The sequence below is a fragment of the Talpa occidentalis genome, unplaced genomic scaffold (genome assembly GCF_014898055.3).
Source record: "Talpa occidentalis isolate TD23 unplaced genomic scaffold, MPIMG_talOcc4v2.1 talOcc4.11, whole genome shotgun sequence".
Taxonomy (NCBI): Eukaryota; Metazoa; Chordata; class Mammalia; order Eulipotyphla; family Talpidae; genus Talpa; species Talpa occidentalis.
This window is the reverse complement of record NW_023601104.1, coordinates 96,724,645-96,734,124: the sequence shown is the minus strand read 5'-3', so window position 1 is coordinate 96,734,124 and position 9,480 is coordinate 96,724,645. Positions and strand designations below refer to the sequence as shown.

Sequence of the window (9,480 nt, the reverse complement as noted above, 5' to 3'; positions counted from 1 at the left end):
GAGAATGGGGACGCACATCTGGTAATTGAAAAGATGAAAAAAGTAATAATAAAGCACTCACTCGCAGACAGCCTCCGTGAGATAATGGATGGTGGCCAGGCGGGCCATATGCACTTGGCTAACAGAATTAATCACGTTCGCGACGGCGCAGAGCAAGGCCGACAAGCACAATAAAACATGTAAGGACGGGAGTGGGTTTTAATTTTAGGAGGAGTCTAAAACAATATGATAATGATGATAGCCACGTTGGCCCCGTGAATGTAACAGCCAAATAGGACACAAATTAAAGTCATAAATAATATTTAATTTGCAGTACCCATGCCTTCTCCAAAGTCATGTTGATGAAAAAAGTTATTAGAATGAATCAAATGAAGACTCTCGTACGTCTGGAGCATTTGGGGACTGGAGAGATATGAGGAGAAAAAACTCCATAGCACAGGGTGAGTTGGAAATTGGATGGAACATTATGATTTTCAACTGGCGTTTAGTGAGCAAGCCACGGTCTGCCTTTCCAGGGCCATTTAGCTAAATTAGAACAAATAAGAGAAGACTGATTTTTAAGAACGGGTGATTAATGACATGCAATTCCTTTAAAGCAGTTTTGTAAATACTCTATCCCGAAGATATTTTGTGCTGTCATCTGTTCCTGAGCCTCGAGCTACGGCACTTGAGGGACCTTGTTTTGCTGTCACCGACGGTCTGTGCCCTGCATGGCGCGTCTGTGAGCTTGGATCTTCCATTTGGGGAGTGTGTCTTGTGCCTTCTAGATGCAGAAGCTGGAGAGGCATGAGAGGCGCCCAACAGGAGAGGCTAATTGTGACAGGACGGCTATTAATTTGCAGAATATTCAGTCTGATGACGAGGAAGCGCAGGCAGCCTCCTATTTGTAGAGAGAGGGCAGACAAGGAGGAACGAGGCGAAGGGCAGAGTCATTATGGTCACAGAGGAAACTCATAACCAGACCAGAAAGGCTGGCGCCAGGGGAGGGAGTGTGTGTGGGTCAGTGTGTCCACCTGACGAGGTGACCCCATCATGTCTTCACACAAGGCGGCCAGCAGTGAACACAAGGGCTCTTGTGCAGACAGGTGCGTTCTGCTTCTAGAGGGGAGCAAAGGTGTGTCAATGATGCTGAGACCCGACAGTTCCAAAGCATGTTGTTGAGCGAGCTTCCCCTAGACCCAGGGGGATGGAGTCCAGGTGCTTTTTGTGAACCTGGACTTTGCGTTGTTGTAACTGACCCTGGGGGCCACAGTGACCGATGCTGCAGAGTCACCAGGAGTTACAGACTGAAGATATGTGGCCCCCACGAACCCCCCAAAAGGACACCTGAGGAAGTGGGACCCGGGCTCCTCTGGGATCGTTTGCCGGTCAGCCCAGGATTCCCACCCACCCTCTCGAGGCCAGGAGCACCGCCAGACCCTCCCCACAGGGCTGGCTTTGGGCCGTGCGACCCCTCCTTGCTTCCCCACTCACTTGAAAATGGGGGCCTTTCAGGCATGTCTGACCCACTTTGCAGACGAGTCCTCCCATCCGCTCTGCTGTCCTCACCTGAGACCCATCCGTCACCCCGTCCTGCTGGGCTCGCTGCCCGCGACGCTTCCATTTCTCACCTGCTTGCCTGAAATCGCCTCCTCGCTGGTCCGACGCCTCCCCTCCTCTCATCCATCTTCCACCGGGCAGCCTGAGTGATCTCTCTAAATTGCAAATCAGATCCCATCAGTGTCTTCCTTAAAATCCCTTTAATGGTTCCCCAGGGCGGTGCTTTTCAACCTTTCTTTAAAAAAAAAAATCCCATGTACTGATTTGATAAATACTGATAATAGCCACTATTTATCAATAGCAACCGTTCCTATTTATCATGCCCTTCCTGTGTGCCAGACCCCGTGCTCGCGTTCATCCATTTAACCCCCACGGTGACCTCACGCACGCCCCGTGACAGGCGAGGCTGTGTCTTGTTGGAGGGAACCTCACAGCGCGCCAGACCAGGGGTGACGGGCACTGAAGGGCACTGTTGCACATGGTAGGGGGGGTGCCTCGCTACTGCACACACCTGAGAGCCTGGTCCTTCACATTCTGATCCTGTCTGGGAGGCGGGGTGTCCCTCCATGGGGGGCTGCCGGCCGTGCCCACTCCTATATTGCATTCCTGTGGGGACTCACTGCCCTGGACCTGTGGGGCAGACGCCAGCATTCTGCCCGGGCTCCCACCTCGGGCCTCCTCTGACTCTGATTCTTGATTATCCTCCAGTTTAGCCTAAGTAATCATCACCTCCTCCAGGAAGCCCTCCCTCACACCCCTGCTGGGGCTTCCTGCCCCACCTTCCCTCATAGCACCTCTATCAGATGTGCTTCTCAGTTTTTAATTCCTCTAAACAATGAGTTCTCAGAGGGACTGGACTACATCCCATTTATTCAGTCAACAAGTTTTCATTGAGCAACTACTATGTGACAGGCACTGTGCTAGGTGCTATAGACACAGTGGTGGCAAGAGAAGGCAAGACCATACTTGCATGGAAATAATGTTTGTAACAAGCTGCTGAAAGTGAAATTCAGGGCAAGATCCCAAGATGAAATGGACGCTACAGCCCAAGGGCGCTGGCACGCGAGGCCCTTGTTTCCAGTACAGCAGAAAGCGTCACTTTGGAATGTGTGTGCCTGACTTTGGGGCCAGATGTCTGGTCTCTGAAATCAATTCTGGTGCCTAACTTGCTGTGTGTTCTTAGGTGAGTGCAAAACTTCTCTGAGCTGACAGACCAAGGTTAATAATCCAGACGCCACAGGGGTGCAGTGGGGATTGAAGCGTGAGCGGCAGTCACCTGGCCCTTCCTGGATGGTGTTCAGCTGACGAGAGACCGTCCCCACTGCCCTGCCCACACCCGGCTCGGCTCTTTAGTGAGTTCACGTCTCCAGTTGACTTGGAGGGAGCAGGTGCTTGTGAGCAGCATCCCCAAGCCTGGGCACCCCGACCCGCTTCCTGTGCACCTCTCTCCCCGCTGGTGGGGGCAGAGGTGAGTCACACCCTTGAGGACACCGGAGCAGTGTCCACGCCTGGCCTGATTCCTGGCGCCGCATCTGAAACTGTGCTTTACTGTTCTGCTAAGTTACCACTAGGCAAGAACTGTGGACCCGGCTTTAAAAAACTCATTAAAAAAAGAAGCGCCGCGGGCAGCGGAGGTACCCTGTCGCAGGTGACTGGCTAGCGAACCGGCTCACCTGGACGTGGGGCGCTTAGGTGACGGAGAGCAATGGCACATCGAGCCGCAGAAGGTGCTCGGAGCCTCACGCGCGTGACAAGTGTAAAGCCGAAAAGACGACAAACCGCCTGATTCCAACTCAGGGACATTCTGGAAAAGACAAAGGCACAGGGGCCATAAGAAGGCCAGTGGTCACCAGCGTGGGGGAGGTGGGGGGTCGGCGGAGCACAGGGGATTTTAGGGCTGCGGAACGACTTTGAAGCTGCAGTGACAGGTACATGTCATCAGACGTTTGTCCAAACCCACAGCACGGGCGGCGCTAAGGCGAACCCTGGTGCCCGCTGTGGACTCGACTGAACTAACAACCCGTCAGCCATCCCAGGTGGACTGTAACACCGACGCGGATGTTAATAATGGGAGGCAGCGTGAGGGGGCCGGGCCCAGGTGGGAAGCCTCCTGAGTTGGGGTCCCACTTTCCTGCAGACCTGATAGACTCCAGAGAGGAAGGTCTCATGACATTTAAAACAGAAGACAGAGGAGGTGCCTTTGGAGGAACACAGATCCCATCCAATGAGCCATGAGGGATGGGGCTCCAGGCTGAAATCCTTGAGCTAAGGGGGCACGGGCCGAGCTGGAGACCGGCCTCCCCTTTCAACCCAAGCCCTGAGACCTGCCCCAGCACAGGGGCACCTGCGTCGAGTTTGATCTGCGTTGCCACAGACACCGACGGTCGCCTTTCTAGCAGCTTCACGAAGTCACGGAGAAAGAACGAGCTCTCGGCCGTCTGTTCGGCTCACCCCAACTGTCCGAAGCATCGCCACGTCCACACGGAACCAGGCAAAAGCTATCCGCGAGGCGTTTTCATTCTCCACTCTCGGGCGAGTGTGTAACACTCACACCTCAAGTAGGATTGGCCTGAGCATGCTTGCGGCCGTGGCTGCCGGAGTGGACAGAGGCCTCACAGGCCTCGTGGGAGGAAAATTCCCCTGTCATGTCACGAGAATGAAGTGGGACGTCTCAGCTTGCTGTCCGCCTGAGACAGGAGAGCACGCGTCTCCTGGGGGCTCGGCCCCTCCCATGCAGCTCGGCTCCCTTCGGGGCGCGTCTCTGCGCTCCAGCTTCTACCCTGGGCAGACAGCCTGGGGCACCAGACACCCCAGCGAGGCCGCGGTGAGATCCCTGCTCTGGGAGCTGCCGGCTGGTCTTTCCTTCTCCCCAGGGACCTCACACTCCAGCAGCATCAGGCTCTTTGGACACCCAGGGGTGCTGCATGAGGCTGGGCAGGTCGTTCACCTGCAAGGGCTCCCCTCAAGGGCGAGCAGAGAGCACAGCCCTCAGGCCAATGCCCGATGCCCCCTCCTGCAGCCCTGCCCTGGCCTTGGTCCTCATTCGGCCAAGTCCTGCTGGAATTCCCTAAGCCCCACCCCGCCCCCACCCGCATCTGGTGGTAAACACGGTGACTTCCTTGTGTCTCTCTGGGGTTCGGCTCAGTCGCCTTACAGAGGAGCTAAGTGGGGGCAGTTTTTGTCCACATAGACCCGTGAACTTGGGTCTGGAGCTGGCAGCAGTGTCCAATTTTTCTCTGTATCTCCCGGGGCCCAGCCTGGGGCCTGACAAAAGTGACGTGGCAAGGCATTTCCAACGAAGCCGTAAGTCTGATCAGGTGCCAACACGCACTCATATCAACAGGCAGCACCGTGGCCGCTCACCCTGTGCTGGAGGCTGCTCCCCACACTTCTCTCACTGCACGCCGGCGGGGACGGCCCCAGCACACCCCATCTCACTGCAGGCCAGGACGACCAGAGCTGGGAGCTCTAATCATGGATGCCCCGGGTTCATGGATAGGGTGGGCAGGCACAAGCCCAGAGTGACTGAGAATCCACTTGGGTCACATGGCGGGTGTGGGGACAGGCGCTCTGGGTGAGGACGGGAGGCCTGGCCGCAGCAAGGGCGAAGAGAACAAAGCAGCCCCTGGCCCGCGGTCACTCCCGGGGCAGCCTGTGCTGAGACCTTCCGCAGATGGCCTCAATGGCGTGTAGCTCGGGGTTGGACACGCTGTACCTCGGAGCAGGTATTTTCATCCCTGCCTCCTGCTCTGGTCCCCCTTCTAGTTCTGAAGGACAAATGAGGATCTGAGACTCCCCCAATCTAGCACATGCTGGATGTTTCCCCTTCCGAGGCCTTGGCCTTCCCTGAGCCGAGGCCCTGGGTTAGCTGTGGGGCCCGTGGGTGGTTTGTGGGCCTGGAGGCAGCCGCTGGCTCAACTCCCAGCTCTGTCTTGGGCAACTTGCCTCTGCCCGCCTTGTTGTGCCTCAATTTCCTCGGCTGTAGGATGGGTGTGATGCAGGCCGTTGCTATGGTCATCACAGGGATTCAAATTCCTGGCACCTGAATGTGAAAAATGCGCTCAGGCTCCTGGGCTTTGGGGTCACACCCGAGGCTACACGGGCCCTTTACCCCCTCTGAATCTCACTTTCCTCATCTGCAAAACGGGCGTGGAACTGCTGATGGCATCCCACGAGCTGACAGAGGCACCTGCGAGGGGGCAGCTGCATTGGGGGTTGGGAGTTGGCTATGAAGAAGGCCCACTCCTGCCCACTAGAACCTAGAGTCAATCCAGGGTGCTTACCCTGGGGCTCTGGACCCCCGGGCTTTGGGGTGCCCTAAATCCCCATAGAATGGAAATACACCTTCCTGGTCAGAGGTGACGCCTCTAAGTACGTGGAGCGGCCCCGAGGTGGACAGGGGAGATGGGTGGCGGTGCGGTGGGCCTGCATGCAGGGAGCCGGCCCGTCCCTGCTGTCACCTGCTCCACCAGGTGCAGCGTCAGGTGGCTGAGCTGGCTCAGCGGTGCCTGGACCCGCAGGCCCCTGTGGAGGCCCAGGCTGAGTGCAGGGGAGGCAGCACAGGGCTCCGTGCCGGGGGGTCCAGCTGCCACAGATCCGCTCCCTGCTGCCACAGATCCGCTCCCTGCTGCCCGCCCGCCTCCCTACAGCCAGTGACAGAGCTTGGGGGGAAACACAATCCTAAATAAATAATAAATACAGGCAGAAAAATAATACAGAAAGCGCTCGCCTTGTTCAGGACTTTTGACAGACTTGCTTCAGCAGATCGGGCCTCTCTGTCTCCCCCAATTACGGCCTCTGCCTTCCGCCGTTGCCATAGTAGCGCCAAGTCACCTTCCGTCAGCAGCAGTGAGTGCCACACTCTCAGCCTCTACCTCTCCACAAGCAACTGTGGGAACCCTGGTCCTTCCTGGGGGATACCCCCGAGGGGCAGAGGGGAGCCGAGGAAGCTGGTGCCAGCTGTGGGTTCAGATTCTGGCCCTGCCTGCCTGGACTCAGCAGGCCTGAAGCTTGCTAGGCCTCTGTGTCCTCATCTGTAAAATGGCGCAGTGACCAGCCGCCTGGACAGTGCTGCGGGCCCAGGGCAGGCACCCCTGTGTGCTTGGTGCATCGTGAGTGCTCGTCCAAGCTGGGGAGTGCTGCTACCCCTGCCGTGGCCTGGGAGGAAGGGGGGCTGCCCTCTGTGGCCGGGATGGTGTGCAGGTCAGGGACAGGCCAGAGCCCTCGGTGGAGTGCTGGGGAGGGCTGAGCTGAGCATAGCATGTGTGGGGGTCACTGCCCCTCGCACGTTTCTGAGAGCTTACCTGCTGCCGCCAGCTTGGCTCTGAGGCTTCCCTGCAGCTCGGGCACTTGGTCAGGCCTGGTCAGGGAGCTGCTGGGTTTGCAGATGGAGGACACGTGTTCCAGCCCTGGCGACAGGTTGTGGAGGGAGAAGCTCCAACCTGCCTGTGCACCTCCATCCAGGCTCAGGCCTGGGCCCCCAGGCTCCCCTGCGCCTGCCCCTCTACTTCCTCCACCCTGCCGTGGACGGTTCCCCCTCCCCAGGAAACCTGTGTCAGGTAGGGCCAGCCAGGAGATGGGGCCTCGCCAGTCCTGTGCTGGGGCAGCCCGAACACAGAGACGGGTCCCACAGAGACAGGTCACGCCCTCTGCAAGGCTGTCATTAGCCAGACAGAACCCAGTGCTGGCGAGGACGTGGACAAGTGGGAACCTTCTGCATTGTTGGGGGTCGGGGGATGGAGGGGCCGAGGCGTAAAATGGTGCAGCCATGCGGAAAATGGGGTTCCTCAAAAATTAAACAGAATTACCATATGATCCACTAATCTGGGTAAATACCCCCCAAAAAGCAGGGGTTCAGACTCAGCACATGGCGCTCATAACAGCTCCACCCACACCGTCAAACGGTGGAAGCTGCCCAAGTACCTGGCAATGGAGGGCTGCACAGCAACGTGTGGGCCAGCCAGACCAGGGCATATTATTCAGCCCTCAAAAGGAAGGGAGTTCCGGCCCATGCCACAACAGGGATGACCCTGGGGAATATACATGCCAGGTGAAATGGACCAGCCAGAGGAGGTCGCATACTGACTGAGTCCACGTACGTGAGATACCCAGAGTCCTTAACTTCAGAGACGGGAGGGAGAAGGGTTGGTGCTGGGACAGGAGGAGGCGAGGAGCAGCGTTTACTGGATAGGGAGGACCAGCGAGGACCATGAAAAAGTAGAGGCAGTGGCGTGGCGGGGGTGACAGTCACACGGCAGTGCACACGCGCTGCCAGCTCCCGTCCGCACACTTAGCGGAGCTCCCGTGGCGCGTGGTGTGTCTGTTCCACCAGAAGCAAAATGAAGAAGCCTTAACTGGCTGGGAGATCAGCAGAGAGAGCCAACTGCGGGTCGTGGGCTCAGGAAGCAGTGCCCTGGCCCACCCGCACCGCAGGGCAGGGGCCAAGGCCAAGGTGTTGTGACCAGCACTTGGACGGCAGAGGTGGGACAGAGGTGGGGGGTGGGGCTTGGGCTAGCCCGAGGAGCTGCTGCTGCTTGGGTGGATGTGGGGGTCTCTGAGGGGGGAGGTCCGGGTGTTCTGGTTTGGCCAGATGTGGGATTTTCAGGGCTCACACTTGGCCCCTGTGGCCCGGGGCTCAGGGACACTGGCTCAGCAAGGGTTGAAAGCACAGACTGGACTCAGGTGTCGGAGGAGTCACGGTGCTGCTGCGCGAGAAGCAGCATGGCACCCTCGACCAGGAAGCCAACAGGAAGGTCCTTTCATCGCGCAGCTGGTGGGGACCAGGGGCTCGGCACCCTGCGGTTTCCACACCCCAGCGCAGAGGGGACGCTGGCTGGCGGGAGACGCCTGCCCACCTCCCCACTGCTCCCCTCTCTCGGGACCACCCACCCGGGCTCCCATCACTCTGGAGTGGCTTCTCATGTCTCACCGGGCGAGGCTCCGGGCACCGGCTTGGACTTGATCTTCCCGAGGGTCAGCAGGGACCAGTTCTCATTCATTATTTCAGGCCAGTAACAAAGGTACATCACCGACGTGCGCCTGACAGGGGCGAGCTCTCTCCGCCATCACGGTGTCTTTCTTGCCCCGACTCTGTCCCTGGGCAGCGGTAGAAGACCTGAGGCTCCGAGACAGGGGGTGCTTGGCCGCGGGCCACACAGCTCTCCAGGGGCAGCTTGGAGAGGAAGCTGGGGTCCACCTCCATGTGCTCTGGCTCCACCGCGAGCCTCCCTGCTGGACACTTCCCTGCTCCTTGTCTGTCAGGGACGGGCCCACGGGGGTGATGACCACGCGGAGGGGAAGGCCCCCTCCCGGGGGGGGGGTGCCCCCGCTTGGAGGGGCGGCGACTGTCCCTGAACGTCGCGTCCCCTCCGCGTCGCTGAGCGGCTGAAGATGGAGTTGCTGAGTCGTGTTGTTTCTGCCTGAGCTCGGCTGTCTTCTCGCCCCTCACCACCCGATCGCAGGCCCTTGGTGAGAATTAATCTCAGCGAAGGTGAGAGAACGCGAGACAAGTGGCTCTGAGCGCTGCATAAAAATAAAATCTGGGAATGAATGATGCTGGAGATACATCATTTCTGTCTGCCTCGCACAAGGTTTTTTTCTTTTTGTGAACGTGTGATGCGGGAGATGGATGAGCCGGCCCGGATGGGTGCCGGGCTCCCGAGGGGCTTGCGCCCAACTGGGGGGTGCACGCGAGTGTGGGGGGAGAGAGCGAGGCGGCGCTGAGAATAAAAATGACAGATGCCCTGGTGTAAAAGGTGACGATTTGCCTACACAGTGAAACGGTTCTGTCAAGGCATCAGGGTATTTGGGGACTTGAATCCAGAAAGGAGGCGTTTGCAAATGCAGGCGGCGGGAGCTCCTTCAGCCGCCCAGAGCTCCAGAAGTGATCTTTTGTAATTTTGTCTTATGATCTGTGAGGGTTTATCATGGCGCTAATCGGCC

At 58.3% G+C, this 9,480-nt stretch overlaps 1 long non-coding RNA gene across 2 annotated transcripts; it reads right to left on the bottom strand.

The window, feature by feature from the left end:
- Positions 1-259: 259 nt before the first annotated feature.
- On the bottom strand, positions 260-3,339 carry LOC119238343 (uncharacterized). 2 transcript variants are annotated; one of them, XR_005123552.1, is made up of 3 exons: positions 3,213-3,339; positions 1,611-1,694; positions 260-1,098 (listed from the first exon to the last, which is right to left on the bottom strand). It is a non-coding gene; the product is annotated as an uncharacterized LOC119238343 (long non-coding RNA). The 2 variants fall into 2 exon arrangements; XR_005123553.1 differs by having other exon boundaries at positions 260-880.
- Positions 3,340-9,480: the final 6,141 nt, after the last annotated feature.